The following is a 15,710-nucleotide window of genomic DNA, read 5'->3' on the forward strand; positions in this document are numbered from 1 at the left end:
GGCAGGTTGGGGTTGGGTATGGCTCTTGGGCCCAGATGCTTCTTCAACTGGCTGACATGAAAAGTTGGGTGAAGTTTGCAGTGGTCTGGTAGGAGTAACTTGTAAGCCACAAGGCCAATTTTCTGGATGATTCGAAATGGGCCATAGTATTTGGTGTGTAGCTTGAGGCATTTGTGGATACTGATTGTAGTGTGTCTGTAAGGCTGCAGTTTAAGGTAGACCATATCCCCAACTTCTAGTGATCTTTCAGATCTCTTCTTGTCAGCATAGTGCTTCATCCTTTCTTGAGCTTTTAGCAGGTTAGCTTTGATCTGGGCAGCAATCTGCTCTGCAGTGATGATAGAAGAGAATTCCTGGGCTTGATCAGGAGGGTGCAATGCAGCTTTTGCCAACATGCTGGGTGATCTGTTGTATAATGCTTGAAAAGGGGTGATTTTCAGTGAGGTGTGGTAGCTAGTATTGTACCACCATTCAGCCAAGGAAAGCCAATTCATCCATTTCTTGGGTTGTAAAAATGCCATGCATCTCAGGTAGTTCTCCAAGCACTGATTGACTCTTTCAGTTTGACCATCTGATTGAGGGTGGTAAGTACTACTCATTTGAAGTTTAATGCCCAATCTTTTGAAGAGTTCTTGCCATAGGTGGCTTGTGAAGATCCTGTCCCTGTCAGTAACAATGACAAAGGGAAGACCATGTAGTTTGAAAATGTGGTCAGTGAAGGCAGTGGCTACAGTGCTGACTGTAATAGGATGTTTCATTGCAATGAAATGCCCATATTTGGTGAATCTATCAACCACAACCAGAAATCCTTGTTTTGTGAAGTTGGCAGCCCTTCAATAAAATCCATGCTCATGTGGCACCAGGCAAAATCAGGGACATGTAGAGGCTGCAATAACCCTGGGTATTTGCAGTGTTTAGGTTTGTTGATTTGACAAGTTGGGCATTGCTTGATGTAATCCACAGTGAGTTGTTTCATTCCAGGCCAATGGAATAGAAGCTTGAGTCTCTGATATGTGGCCCTGTGTCCAGAGTGGCCATGTTGTCTGCTTCATTTTCAATAAAATGGGGCAGGGGGGCAACCCCTTTCTTTCAAAAAAATATATTCAGAGTTGTGTAGGGCAGCTACCAGCTTAGTTTCTGAGATTTATGCCATTTCCAATGACAATTCTGTTCTTATACCTGATGATACCCTGTTGAAGAACATAGTTGGGAAGAGCAGTACCAGAGGTTGCCAGTTGGGAGAGCAGGTCCTTGCATCTCTGATCTTGTGCATAGCTGGAGATGACTTCAGAAATACATGCTGGTTTTGCTTGACTAGCAACCAGTGAGTGCAGTCTGTATTTTACCCTGGATAGAGCATCAACAACTTTGTTGTTCTTTCCTTGCTTGTATTCCACTTTGAAGTTGTAGCCCAACAGCTTGATCAACAACTTGTGTTGAATTCCTTCTGTGAGCTTCTAATCCTGAATGTATTTTAAACTTTGCCGATCAGTTCTTATGATCAAGGAGGAAGCAACAAAGTAGTGCTTCCAATGTTTCAGGGCCTCAATAATGGCCATGGCTTCTTTGTTATAAGTGGACATGGCAACAACTTTCGGGCCAATTGTTTTACTGAAGAATGACAGTGGTCTGCCTTCTTGCATAAGTACAACCCCAATTTCATAAGCACAAGCATCAGTTTCCAAAATGAAGGGTAAGGGAAAATCAGGTAGAGCCAGGACATGAGCTTGGGTCATTTTGTGTTTCAGGGTGTTGAAAGCCTCCATTTGTTCACTGCCCCATTTGAAGTTATCCTTCTTTAATGATAGATAAAGTGGTTTGCAGATATATCCATAGTTTTGGATAAACCTTCTGTAGTACCCTGTAAGGCCCAAAAAACTTCTCAGTTGGGTGACATTTTCAGGAGCTGGCCACTGGACAATTGCTTCAATTTTTGTGGGATCAGTGGCAACACCATCACCTTTGATGACATGTCCCAAGTACTCTACTTGAGGTTGTGCAAAAGAGCATTTACTGAGCTTGGCAAATAGTTGATTTAACTGTAGGGCTTGTAGAACTAGTTGCAGGTGTTCCAGATGTTGTTTCTTGTTTCTGTTGTAGATTAAAATGTCATCAAAGAAGACCAATACAAATTTTCTGAGATATGGTGCCAGGACTGTATTCATGAGCAGCTGGAAGGTGGCAGGGGCATTAGTCAAGCCAAATGGCATGACCAAGTATTCATAGTGACCACAATGAGTACTGAAAGCAGTTTTGCCAATATCTTCCTCTTGCATTTTGATTTGGTGGTAACCACTTCTTAAATCCAGCTTGGAGAATACAGTAGCTCCTTTCAGTTCATCCAGCAAGTCTTCTATGACAAGAATAGGGTATTTATCTTGAACAGTTTGCTCATTGACCTTTCTGAAGTCATTGACTAATCTTCAAGTCATGTCTTCTTGACCAAGAGGGCAGGAGAAGAATAAGGGCTATTGCTGTCCCTTATCACTTTGGTTTTGGTCATGTCCTTGATGATGCCTTCCATAACATCCTTTTGATGGTGTGGTAGTCTGTAAGGTCTTTGGTTTATGACTTTGGCTTGAGGGGTGAAGGTGATGCCATGGTCAATGAATCTTTTTGGAGGGAGAGTGGTTGGTGTACTGAAAACAGGTGAAAACTTGTTTAAGATCTGTTGAACAGGTCCAGGCACAACATTCTCCACTTGTTCCGTAACAGAGATCCTGTTAAGTAAGAGTACAACTCCACAAACAGGTTCATCAGGGAAGTTTTCCTTAGTATCCAATTCTTGGACAGCAGCAGAGGGAAGGCTTTCATCTTTGAGAATTTTGTTCTCTCCATTTTTCAAGGTGATCTTAACTTGCATCTCATCAAAATCCAACTCTACTGGGCTGAAGGAAGCCATCCAATCAGCACCCAAAATGACATCATATCCTTGGAGTTGCAGGACTCTGAAGTCAGTGGAGAAGTGGGTCCCTTGTAAGGAGAATAGAGTTTGCAGGGCAATGAGTTCAGACCAAAGGGTTTCTCCATTTGCTACTATAACTTGTCTTCTTTTGGTTGGGGATAAAGCACATTTAGCCAAAGCAGCAACCTTTGGTGTGATAAAGGTTGCAGTACTTCCACTATCAATTAAGGCAGTAACAGGAGTGTTGCCTAGCATAACAGTAACTGTGAAACTGAGCTTTCTGGTTGCTCTAATGCCCATCAGAGCATGCACGGATATTTGGAAAGGGGTATCATCAACCTCAAGGGGTGGAGGGGCATCAGTTTCATCAGTGACTTCAGTGTAGTAAACCAGCTCAACATCTTGTGGGTAGGCTTCCTGTAAGGCTTGGATTTGAGTTTGGTTTGCTAGTTTGCACACCTTATGGCCAGGGAACCAGGGCTCCTTGCACTTGTAGCAAATTCCTTTTACTCTTGCTTGTTGGATAATAGCAGCATTGTTGGTGGGGCCTGGCTTTCCAGGGTCAAACTACGACTGTTTTCTGACCTGTGTGTAGTTGGACAAATTGGAAACAAATTTTCTTTGTGGCTGAGCTTGTTCAATTCTTCTTGCTAGCCAGATAGCCTTTTGCAAATCTGCTGATTCATGGCACTGGACATGGTGCTGTATATTATCATGGTGCTGTATATTATCCTGCAGTCCAGAGATGAAACTTGATTTATAATAGTCTTGGGGTAAAGCAGGGTTGTCTCTCCTTAGCAAATTCATGGCTTGTTCAAACTTGAGGACATAATCATTGACAGATCCTGTTTGTGTGAGAGCATGGAATAGCCTGACATTATCACAAACTGGAGTTTCAGCAAACCTGTCTCCCAACAGTTTGCAAAACCTGTACCATGGTAGAGTGTTAGCAGTAATTCCAGTACCTCTCCACCATTCAGTAGCAGGGCCCTTGAGGTAAGTAACTGCAATTTCAGTCTTCTGCTCCAAGGGTGTTCTTGCAGCTTCAAAGTAGAGGTCAATAGTCTGTATCCAGGAATCAGTGCCAGTACCCTCAAATTCAGGAATATTATATTTTGCTGGCTTAACTAGAGCAAGGGGTCTTCTGTTGTCAAGCACTGCCTCTCTAGCACCAATTGCCACTCTTCCTTCCTGTTGAGGAGCTTGGTCAGTTGGCAGATTCTGTTGTCCATTAGTTGCAGGAGGGGGGACAGTCAGGGGTCTTGCTTCAGTAGGGTTTCGTTTAGTTGCTGCAAAGTGTGGGTGCCTGTAAGGGACTTTGTTGCTACCATCTAGGTTGAGTTCTCTGCTAGTCTGCTTGTCCACTAGGGTGGCAGAGTCAACACTAACAGGGGTGTGGTAAGCCTCTTGGGGGTTTAAAGCAGGACCTTTAGGGGTGTTATTGTCACCACTAGCTTGAGGAACCTCCATTGGGTTGGGTGGGACTTCTCTTGGCTTGGGAAATCCAGAGAGAAAGTTTGACAGTGACCCTTGTAAGTCACCCAAGGATTTCTGCACTGACTGAAAGTTCTCCTGCACATATTCCCAAGATTCATCAAACTCCAGTCGATCCCGCTCTCTGTTTTTCTGCAACAGTTGCACATCAAGCTGCAAAGAGTGGAACTCCAGCTGATCCGTCGATGAAGAGTCAGAGGGCCCAGTCATGTTGTTGGAAGAATGCAGAGGGTTTAGAGTTGGCAGGGAGCCAAGCCACCTCGGTGCAGAGAGATCGACATGCTAAGAGGAAGGAATTTTACGACAGCTTGTGCTACAAGCCGACCCTTTTGCCGTTGATCCTGCCGCCGCCTGCACCGTCGCCGTCGCCACGCCGCCGAAGTACACGGTATCCGGGAGGGTGGTGGGATTTTACTGCTCAAGCAAGGTGCTTTAGCAACCACTTTCCTGACTGGACCTGCACCGAATTTCACCGCCGCCTGCGCCACCGGAGTAACACAGCCGCCGTGATCGGAAGGGGAAAAGGAGAATTTTACGGCTCCTCCAACTCCTTCTCGGCCTCCAGATCCAATATGCCGCCGAGGAACAATGGCTCTGATTACCACTTGTCAGACCCGTGGGGTTTGACTGAAGGACAAAACACACGAACAGCTCGAACTAGCTTTGATTTCAGGGATGAATTAGAGAGTAGTTCTTACAAGCAGAGGCATCTAAGCCGGCCAGGAACACTGGCGGCGCAACAGGGGGAAACCCTAAAACAAGATGAGTCCACAACGATCTGGAATCCATGGCTTTATAGCCTTACAAAGTGGAGTAAAAACGAGAGAAAAGGCAGTAAGAAGGTGGCCGGTGCTCCCAGCCGGTGCCGGAAAGTCTACATCGACGCGCACGCGAAAGGGAGCCGTCGGATTGGAGATCAACGCCATCTGCGCCATCTGGCCAGAGCGAAGCGTACGGGAGTCTTTGGTGCGTTCGATCGACGATGGATGGCTGTCATCGCTTGGCGCTACAATTCAAACTTGAACTCCTGCTTCTTACTCTTCGTTGGGTCCTGACATCACATCGATGCACGTCATGCGTTCGACAGAATGCCTCTTCCATGACGACTGCTCGGTGCAGCCTATGCTCATGCTGGGCAACTGTCATCTGACCTGGGTGCCCCCCAACGCTGTCTACCTCGCCCCTGCAGGTCACCTACCATGCCTACCACCGACTGCACATGCAGTGTGTGGTGTACATCTCGTGGGCAGGAGCCACTATCTGCTCCTATCAGCATGGCGGCAGGGCAGCGAGCAGCAACCATGGCCGCCTCCTGTTCAAGTGCAGATTGCAGAGGAAGACATTGTTCTGTTCTGTGGCATCACTTGCAACTCTTTCACTAATAAGTCTGGCTATGTGTGGTGGCCACCTGACCATCAGCAAAGGAGGAGCAGGAAATTGCAAGGATGGATGGTTCACACTCAGTTGGGGACTTTGTTTATCATTTTTGTGTATTTGCAGCCATGGCCTTCTTGGAACGAGGATGTAGTGCATGATTGGGAGTTTACAAGCTTTGCAAACACAAGGGTTCATGTATGGTTGGATGTTAACAGAAAGCTAAAAATATCAATTATCCATGTTGACGAGAAGATGGTCCACGCCGTCAACCCCAATGCGCTTGCTTTGTTCCATGGCAAATCAATTGCTCTTCTTTCAGAAATGGATTTTATTAGGATGTTCATTCGCTATGGACCACTAGAAGAAACCGTGACTGAAGTGCACAAGAACACAAATACTATTCAAGTTGTCTTCAGGAAATGTGTTGATGCTACAAGGGCTTTCAGTGTTGCTGGCAACTTTGGCTCTTTTGGACCTTCACTTAGAAGTTTTCGTCTTGTGGACATGCCATTTTCTCTAAGAACGACTGAATTAAATTATCCTAAGTTGTCCCCTGGAGATAGTTGTTGTGTGGAGAATCTCAGATTCAGGGATAATTTACTGGTGTGTGAAACTGCTGGTTCAGCTAAAGGATTTACCAAGATTCGAATCTTGGGAAATTTCTTGGCATGTCCTAATCACAAGTTCACAGTGGCGATGGTTTTCAAATGGTTATGTGCGTGTATTTATCGTGGAAAATGTTCCTGAGATTGATGATCAGCTGAATTATCCGTTGAAGCTGCAAGCTTGCTTGGCCGTCAATTTAGTACGCATTTCAATTGACCACATTGTTGTGGCCGGCTGTATGGAGGAAACATCTGATCCTATGAAGAAGTTCTCTTGCTACTGGTCATCTTGGTTGATGCCTTTCATTGCTCCTCTTGAGACTTGCTTTATACAGTATGCTATTACTTGTGTTGGCATGAAACTGTGTAGTACAGAGTGTCATTTCGAGATTGTCTTGAGGGTTGCAATTTGTCTGAGAGAGTTTGTTGTTGGACCCATGACTATAAGTATTAAAGGGGTTTGCTCAGCAAGAGGAAAAAGTACAGACACAAGAACAATCCAGCTGTCTGCTCGGTTCAGCAATCCCATAAGATTTCAATTCAGTGATATAGTCAGCAAGGCACTGAACCCACTCTACTTCAATGCTTATGTGGGAGGCTATGTTGCACAGCATGACCTTGATCTATCCAAGCAATCAGTGAGTTAAAATTCGTCACATCTATTGATGTTGATGTGGTTCTCTCTTTCAACGGTGCACCTACCAAGCTCGGCATCAATATTAGGCCCTCCACATTGAGCAATGCATTGCCTGATGGGATTCTTCATGGTTTTGAGATTATGAATGTTGTCCTTGTGGTAGTACTCCTTTGCGGGAGGAAGAAGACCGACGACAAGAAGACCATCCCTGAATCCACACATGAATGCAATCAAGCTACAACTGATGTGCACAAGTCATGGGATTCGGGGGGCGTCACCATGCTAGTTATCAATCTTCAGTTGTCGAAGATTCTGATGGTGATGCCTTTCGTCCAGGAAGTGCGGGCCACTAGTGGTATGTCGTTACTTACATACTCTGATCAAGATTTTCAAGGAGGGAGAGGTGTCACCATTGTCGCTGCCGTCTACGCGGAAGGTTCCATCGACCACAAGTACAAACTTAACTTTGACCACGATGGCGCTGGCAATGACCCCTACATCAACAACTCTTTTGATGCAGTCTTCGTCAACCACTACTACCTCATTGAAATCTACCTCAACTTTGTTTACCATTGCGACTTCGACCAAATCAAGGAACGTCGAGCGCTGTGGGATCCGGGTGGTTCTCGATGGCGTCGGCTTGGGGTCAAGCCGAATTTCAAGGAGGGAGGGATGTCAGGAACCTTCCCTAGCCCATATATGTACTTGGGCTGGCCCTGGGATGTCATATGGGCTGGGCCTGGAGGTGCACCGCTGACTGCTACGAGCTACAAGTATCTCGGGAGGAAGCAACGGGAGAGGGATCTAGTGGATCACGAGACGGAACGGCGGCTCCTCCTCTCTCTTTCCCCTACCTCCAGTTTCTTCCCTGTTCCTCCCCTTCCTCTCATTCGTGTACCAAATTCTTGTAATAGCTACTGTGGTTGAATTCCTCTGTGAGACTACTACCCGTTCGTGTGTGAAATATTAAGGAGATCCCTAAAGAAAGAGGGCAGCTTTTCGGGCATTGGGGGCTGGAGCCGCTACGGGAGACACCGGTGAGCTCTTGGACACTGGGAAACGCAGGTCAGAGTCCACCGGGACCGGAGCAGCGACGACAAAGTCCATCGAGAGCAGGCCTCTGCGCCGCCGGAAACGAGGAAGACCGCATCACACCACCACCAAGCAGATGACCGCAGACATGCACCAGCGCACAACAACCATCGAAGCAGCACACACGGACATGGACGCGCGCATGCTGCAGGACGCGATGGCGTGCACGGAGCCTACTACCATGACCCTCATGGCCAGATCTGCAGCACGGACGTGCGTGCAGTCAGGGAGGACGGACGTGCGTGCAGTCAGGGACGGACCCTCATACCCCGAGTATATTGCCTTTGTTAAGGCCCGTCTTAGTGAGCAGTTCCTTATGTCTGATCTTGGACCTCTTCGCTACTTTCTTGGGATTGAAGTTTCTTCTACCTCTGATGGCTTCTTTATATCCCAGGAAAAGTATATCCAGGATCTTCTTGCTCGTGCTGCTCTTAGTGATGAGCGCATTGTTGAGACTCCTATGGAGCTCAATGTTCACCTTTGTGCTACTGATGGTGATCCGCTGCCTTACCCGACACGTTATCGTCATCTTGTTGGCAGTCTTGTTTACCTAGCCGTCACTCGTCCGGATATCTCTTATCCGGTTCATATTCTGAGTCAGTTTGTCTCTGCTCCCACATCGGTTCACTATAGTCATCTCCTCCGTGTTCTTCGATATCTTCGGGGCACGATCTCTCATCGTCTATTCTTTCCTTGCTCCAGTTCTTTACAACTTCAGGCCTATTCGGATGCTACGTGGGCTAGTGATCCTTCAGATCGTCGTTCACTTTCTGCTTACTGTGTTTTTCTTGGTGGTTCTCTCATTGCCTGGAAGACGAAGAAACATATTGCAGTTTCCCGTTCGAGTGCAGAGGCTGAGTTGCGAGCGATGGCTCTTTTGACGGCAGAGGTGACTTGGTTATGGTGGTTACTTCAGCATTTTGGTGTTTTTGTCACTACACCGACTCTGCTATTATCTGACAGTACAGGTGCTATTAGCATTGCGCGTGACCCTGTGAAGCATGAGCTCACCAAGCATATTGGCGTTGATGCTTTCTATGTGCGCGCTGCTGTGCAGGATCACCCTAGAGTGGTCTAGACTACATTAGCCTGTATAGTACTAATAGAACACCCTAGAGTGGTCTAGACTTCTTTCTATAAGATATGTTAGAAGAGAAGTTCATTCCACTTAAGCCATCGTACCTCTAATTCGCGAGATCAAACTCCATCTTAGTTACACACTACACAAGGCATACTGTAATAATGGATATGCACCATTTCAAATAGATATGATGATTCCTAGACTAAAGAAGCTTACTCGGCCTACTCCTTGCTAGATTCCAGTTGATACACATTGCTCATTAGGCTGTGTTTGGTTCAGCTTTTTTTACCAACTTCTGCTTTGAATAGCTAAAAGCTAACCAAAAGGGTAAATGTTCAAAGCAGCTTTTGAGAATCTGTAGCTTCTTCCTAGTGTAAATTCCAAAGCTGGAGGTACCCCAACTTTTTAGCTTTCATCTTTTCCACAACAGTTTTTTCACAGCAGCTTTTTTAGAATCTGCAGCTCAACCAAACACAGCCTTAGATTCCTTTTTGTTTATCAGTTTTTGAAGGGAAAACCCAAGCCAAAACCAAGAGCCAAATTAAATTATTTTTGCCACCAAATAGGATTATATGAACACAACACTATTTTCTCTAACTGAAATGCAGTTTAGATAAGAGTAAAAAGAATAGTTTATTTCTGGTTTGTTTGGTTTAGTCTAATTCTGCACAAGGTTACATACATTGGGTGAGCCAAAAACATTGGACAACGGCATTCTTAAACAATAGGCAGGTAATTGTGAGATAACATATTTTCCACTTTATGATTGTTGATAGCAAATGGTTACTGCTTAGCACTTCAATTATGTTCATCTAATGACCTTGAAACTACTGGCCAGCACGCACGAACGAAGGAGTTACAAAAGGAAGCTCGAGCTGAAATGAAAAATTACTTGGGAGTGTGAAATGGGTTAACAAAACAGTACCTTGCTTCTGATTGCACCAATAAATATATATTGACATCCAAGTGCATGCACATTCTTCAAATTTGGGCACTGAAGTACCAGCCGACCTGGAAAATATTTAATTGTTTATAATCATAAAAGCAGCTACCAACTTGACAACCCGACGAAATAGTTAAGGACATAATATCTGGGTGTAGATTTGCACAGATCATTCAACTCTGGGCATTTCACATTCAAAGTCTTCCATGTGTGAAATTAGTAGTGCATACAAGACTTCTTTGATACCAACAAAAAATAACTCCTTTATTAGCGTGATTTAACATTAAGTAGTTTTGGAATTGTAGTACTATTACGATGATATGGCAACACGAGGCTTCCCTGTTTCCCTAAGAAGTTTAACAATATAATAAGAAATTTAAATTGTGTTTGTGTTATTAACCAAGTCATATTTCTGATTCTGAATTATAAAATATCCGAGGCCTGCTCTGCGATCAAGCCCCGGAAACGATGCGCCACCTCATGCTTGAGTGTCCCTTCGCCCGCCAAACTTGGCACGAGGTCCTCGCCTGGCTCAGGATGACAGCCGCCCCGCCGGACCATGAAGCCTCGCTCATGGACTGGTGGCTGCAGGCCAGGCAGAACACGCCAAAGCCGCTGCACAAGGGCCTAGCGTCCGCCGCCCTCCTCGTGCCGTGGATGATTTGGAAACACCGCAATGCTTGCGCCTTTGAGGGTGCTCGGCCTTCATCGCTCCAGCTGATCAGCAACATCAAGGAGGAGGCCATTGCTTGGGCCAAAGCTGGCGCTCGCGGCCTTCGAGTAGTGCTGCCACAGACCTGGGATGTCCACTAGTTATTCTCTTTTTGCTTTGTAATTTGAACCTCCTAGGAGGATCTGTAACCCAAACTCTGCCTTTTCAATGAAAAAAACGCAAATGTCATTTGCGTTTTCTCTAAAAAATAATAAAATAAAATAAAAATATCCGAGGCAACAACTATATAGACAATAATGAAACCAAAAAGATTAACTGCACTGATGCACTATCCAAACATGACTAAATTAGTGGATCATTTGTTTCTTTCCTTAATAGAACTGACTTGTGCAAAATTTATCGATGAAATAGTCTTATCCTTTGAAGTGAATACATATAGAGGCAATGCGTAGCAACACAATTTGTAACTAATTGTAGGTGAAAAATCTACAGTTAAAGAAGAAAAGGATACCGACCTCTTAGTTTCAAGCAGAGGAAACCATTACCTGGATCAAGTGATACCTAGGAAAAAATGTATTTTGGTGTAGATTTATTTGTAGATCTATAACAGACAGTAATGATGCTTTTTATCTCCCAAATTTCATAGCCTGCCAAACTTAGGAGGAAAATAAAATCACTATCAAGGATCAAGTAACAACTGATTTCAGCAAAATTTCACAAAGCTACAAAGAATTCAGTTAAGTATGTTGTGCATGAGTACAACTGACAGAGCTTCTAATGGTGACTGGTTAGGCCAGCGGAGGCAATTAGAAACTTGTAGTGTGAAAGACATGCATAATCTTGATATGGGAAGGGGTTCTCTTGTTCGGGGACATATATATACATACGTATGTGGATACTTCTAAAATGAGTTAAACCAAATAATATAGCAGTGCATACCTCGATCTTGTTGACGTTTAATCTACTTAGATCCAAGAGAATCCGTCCCTTTCCTATGCACCCATGCCCACAATCAGCCGGTTCACACAGAACCTACAACAGCCATCGAAAGCACCTGATAGGACAGATGGAGAAACATAACAGGAGAAATAGATGAATGGGCTACCTGACGACTTTTCATGGTTGCTGCCTGACTGGGGACACTGTATGGTCGGGGACGAGGCGAGGGGCGGGGTGAGGTGGCCGGGGCACGGTGGGGTGAGGGGCGGTGGCGGGGCGAGGTGGGCGGGGGGGGGGGGGGTGTCGAGGGGTGGCGGGGCGAGGCTCTGGGCGGGTGACGTGCTGAGAGGAGCGGGCGGACGTGCGTCGGGGACTCGGGACGGTTTGTTTAGCGATCTGTTGATCAGCGATTGTAATACCGTGGTTTGCTGTGTTAAACATCCAAGAAATATTGACCTTCAGATAATGTTAACGAACGTCCCTGATTGTTTGGATCTGCCTAGTCTCTTCCTTTTATAGGGATAGTAGATGGTAGATGATGTTGTAACTAATGATTTTATTTTACCTATAAGACAGAATAACCGTGGCCAAATTATAGACAGATTTAACATATTGCATTGTCACTGATAACTGTGGCCAAATTATAGATAGATTTAAAACCGGTCCACTTGAATTAGCTGCCCAACACACATACAATCATGGCAAGGAAAAACAAAACACAACGGACATAGTGAGAAGCCTCTACATCACCATCCATGCGTCCTTTGTTCCCAGCCTCTCCTCAACTGCAGCCTTTTTGGAGTTTTCCCACCAAAGATGCAGGGTATCTTTTGTTGAGTCATGCAGAACATTTGAAATAAAAAGTCAAATTTATGTAAAGAAGAGAATTTATTACAGCTAGATGATCAGAACTCTTCATAATCTAGCAACCAGTTTGTCTAACATAACTCTGTCCTTGGGCCTCATGGAGATGAGCAGAATGTGGTCATTGCAGATCCGTAATAAATGCTAGGAAAAGAACACTCTAACCTATCATCTCCTAGTTTTTTGTATGAGTTCCGCGACATATAAGGAATCCATTGAACTCGTTTCATTGAGTTCAAATATTCAGTTTCAAATTAATTTGACAAAACAATGGAAAAAGAAGAAGACCCAAGTGCTTAAGAAGCAAGACCTTTGGTTTGAAGTTGCATTGCTTGAATCAAGCACCCCCTTTGTACTGTGCACTGAACTAAGGCACATCCTTGAATGCATGACAAATATTCCGTAGAGCACCAAAATGCAGTCATTGCACATTACCATATCCCACCCTACACACAACATTGCATCAATTTGCCTACTAAAAATGAATTATCCTTTGCAATTTGGAATCGTAATCTACAAACACTTCGCCACCAGACTACACATTCCCATTTCATGAAGCCAATAAGCACCTTGCTAGCTCGCCAAGGGCGGCAAGAAGCGGTAGAACGGACAAAAAGTGCGACCTCTACTTAAGAGAGAGGGGGAGTTGGTTGGCTGGCAGTGTGGGAGGCATGATGGTAGCTTGAACGCGTTCCTTGCCAGAAGCGCGCTGCAAAGGGGGAGCGAGCCATGTGGCTTGAGTCGGGCGCCGGAGACCATTGAGGAAGGCGCAAGACGGAGAAACGTGGTCCTTGGCCTGACCACGTCTTGGTTTGGTGGCACAGGCAGATTGGGCCTAAGTTTGGTGGTGGCCAGCCGTCCTTGACCTTAGCATGGCCTGGCCTAGGGTGTGTTAGTCAAGGTCGGTGGTGACTGTCTTCGGAAGGGCATCGGCAAGCCAAGCAACAGCAGAGGAGAAGGAGCCGGCACGACAACGAGTCACAACAAAAGGATGGCGACGTTGTAGTGGAGGATACAAAAGAGGATGGAGAGGACCACCCTGGTAGTGGCAACGGCATGGAGCACCCTCGCGCGCGCGCGCGCGGGGGGGGGGGGGGGGGGGGGGGGTATAGGCAGCCCACATCGCCTAGCGTGGCCTCTGGTGAACCGTGTTAGGAAGTATTAGTATTAGTCTAGGAGTCCTTATTAGTCTATTAGTATTAGTCTAGGAGTCCTTATTAGTCTATGTTTACTTTCCTTGCACCTCAAGTGATGTGTAATATATATATGCCCCTTGGGCCTTCAATACAGATAAGTTGCTTTCCTAACATGGTATTAGAGCCTTAGGTTTTTTTTCTCGCACGCGCAACTCGTGCTTCGATCCAATCTCGTCTCCCCGCAGTCGCCATCCGTCTCGTCCATCTGGCGTCTGAGTCGCTCGCGTTGCTCCTGGCTGCGTGGATCTCTCTACCGCCTCTCCTGGCTGCCTGCCAGATCGAGGCAACCTACTGGATCCATCGCGTCAACGTCAACCCCCTGCCGCGTCGCTCCTGGGTACTGGATCTCGCCGCTGCCTCTCGTCACACCAAGCGCTGGCCAGCGCTGATCCTGCCAGATCGCTACCTGATCACGCAGATCGAGGCGCGGGCGCCGGCTCCCGTCCCCATTGCTACCTGAGGCGCGGGCACTGGCTCCCGTCCCCATCGCTACCTGAGGCGTGGGCGCCCTGCTGGCTGCAGTCCCCATCGCTACCTGATCCCGCCAGATCAAGGCACGGGCACCCTGCTGGATCCCATCCCCGTCGCTACCGCCGCCTAATCCCGCCAGATCGAGCCGCCGCCCTGCTGGATCTCGTCTTTTCGCCGGATTCTCCTGTCCCGACGTGATTCTTAAAAAAAAACAAAAAACAAAAAACAAAAAAAAACTGCTGCTATGTGGTGCTGCTCATGCTGCTACATGATGCTATTGGCCACCGTTGCCTCTGCTACACATGTGCTGCTTGCTGCTGCATGCTACCTTGTCGTGGCGTGTACTGCCTAGCTCCCGATTGCATGTTCTGCTCCCGCACGTCCAGCTTGCGTGCTACTGCTATTCTCTTTGCCATGATATTATTTTTTCTCTTCCGCTGCCATCATCCCTAATCTAGTGTGTGTTTTCTAGTTTTCTATATTTTCCGCTGCGTCCATCAAATCCGTTGATATTTTGTGTTTTCTCATGCCATGCGAGTCCACCATACCTTAGTCCGTCAGCCTTTCTCCGGTCCTGATCCTCTCTATGCAACTTTTGTGGCCTACTTGCCCTTGTTGTTTTTCTATAGGATTTTCTGGACTTCTTTTGCATTGTCGATCTACGTCCATCGTGCCTTATCCGCCGAGCTTCTTTCGCCAACGGTTGTCGTGGACTATGATTTTCTGCACAATGCTTTATTCTCTTGATGTGCCATCTTCTTTTGACAACCCATCTTCTCTTGGTACTTATGTTGTATCTTCAAGTGATGCGGTGTCTTCCTCTGATGTGCCATCTCTTCGGTGTCTTCCTCTTGATGTGCAATCTTCTTTTGACAACCCATCTTCTCTTGATACTTATCTTATCTTGTATCTTCAAGTGATGCGGTGTCTACCTCTGATGTGCCATCTCTTCGTTCTCTCCTTCGGCGACTCGACAAGTTTTGAAGACTCTTCATGCTACGACGACACTCTCAAGACGCGGATTTGGATTATCATTGTTTTTTTAGTATTACACTTCTTCAAATGCAATGCTATTGCATACGCTTTGCATTTGAGGGGGGGTGTTAGGAAGTATTAGTATTAGTCTAGGAGTCCTTATTAGTCTATTAGTATTAGTCTAGGAGTCCTTATTAGTCTATGTTTACTTTCCTTGCACCTCAAGTGATGTGTAATATATATATGCCCCTTGGGCCTTCAATACAGATAAGTTGCTTTCCTAACAAACCGATGGTCAGGGTGTGCAAAACCGAACCGAAAACCAAACCACAAAACCCAAACCGAACCGATTTTTTTTTTCAGGTTTCGGGTTCAGTTTCAGTTCCCAAATATGGAAACCGTTCAACTTTCAGTTTTTCGGATAAGATACCGAACGGTTTTCGGTTAAACCGAAATAA

The 15,710-nt window shown here is 45.9% G+C and overlaps 1 protein-coding gene across 1 annotated transcript in view; it reads left to right on the forward strand.

Annotated features, from left to right (window-relative positions):
- LOC123405436 overlaps positions 1–15,710 on the forward strand; it is a 59,815-nt gene that overhangs the window by 16,050 nt on the left and 28,055 nt on the right. The gene's annotated exons all lie outside the window — the stretch shown is intronic.

Source organism: Hordeum vulgare, chromosome 6H (assembly GCF_904849725.1).
Source record: "Hordeum vulgare subsp. vulgare chromosome 6H, MorexV3_pseudomolecules_assembly, whole genome shotgun sequence".
NCBI lineage: Eukaryota > Viridiplantae > Streptophyta > Magnoliopsida > Poales > Poaceae > Hordeum > Hordeum vulgare.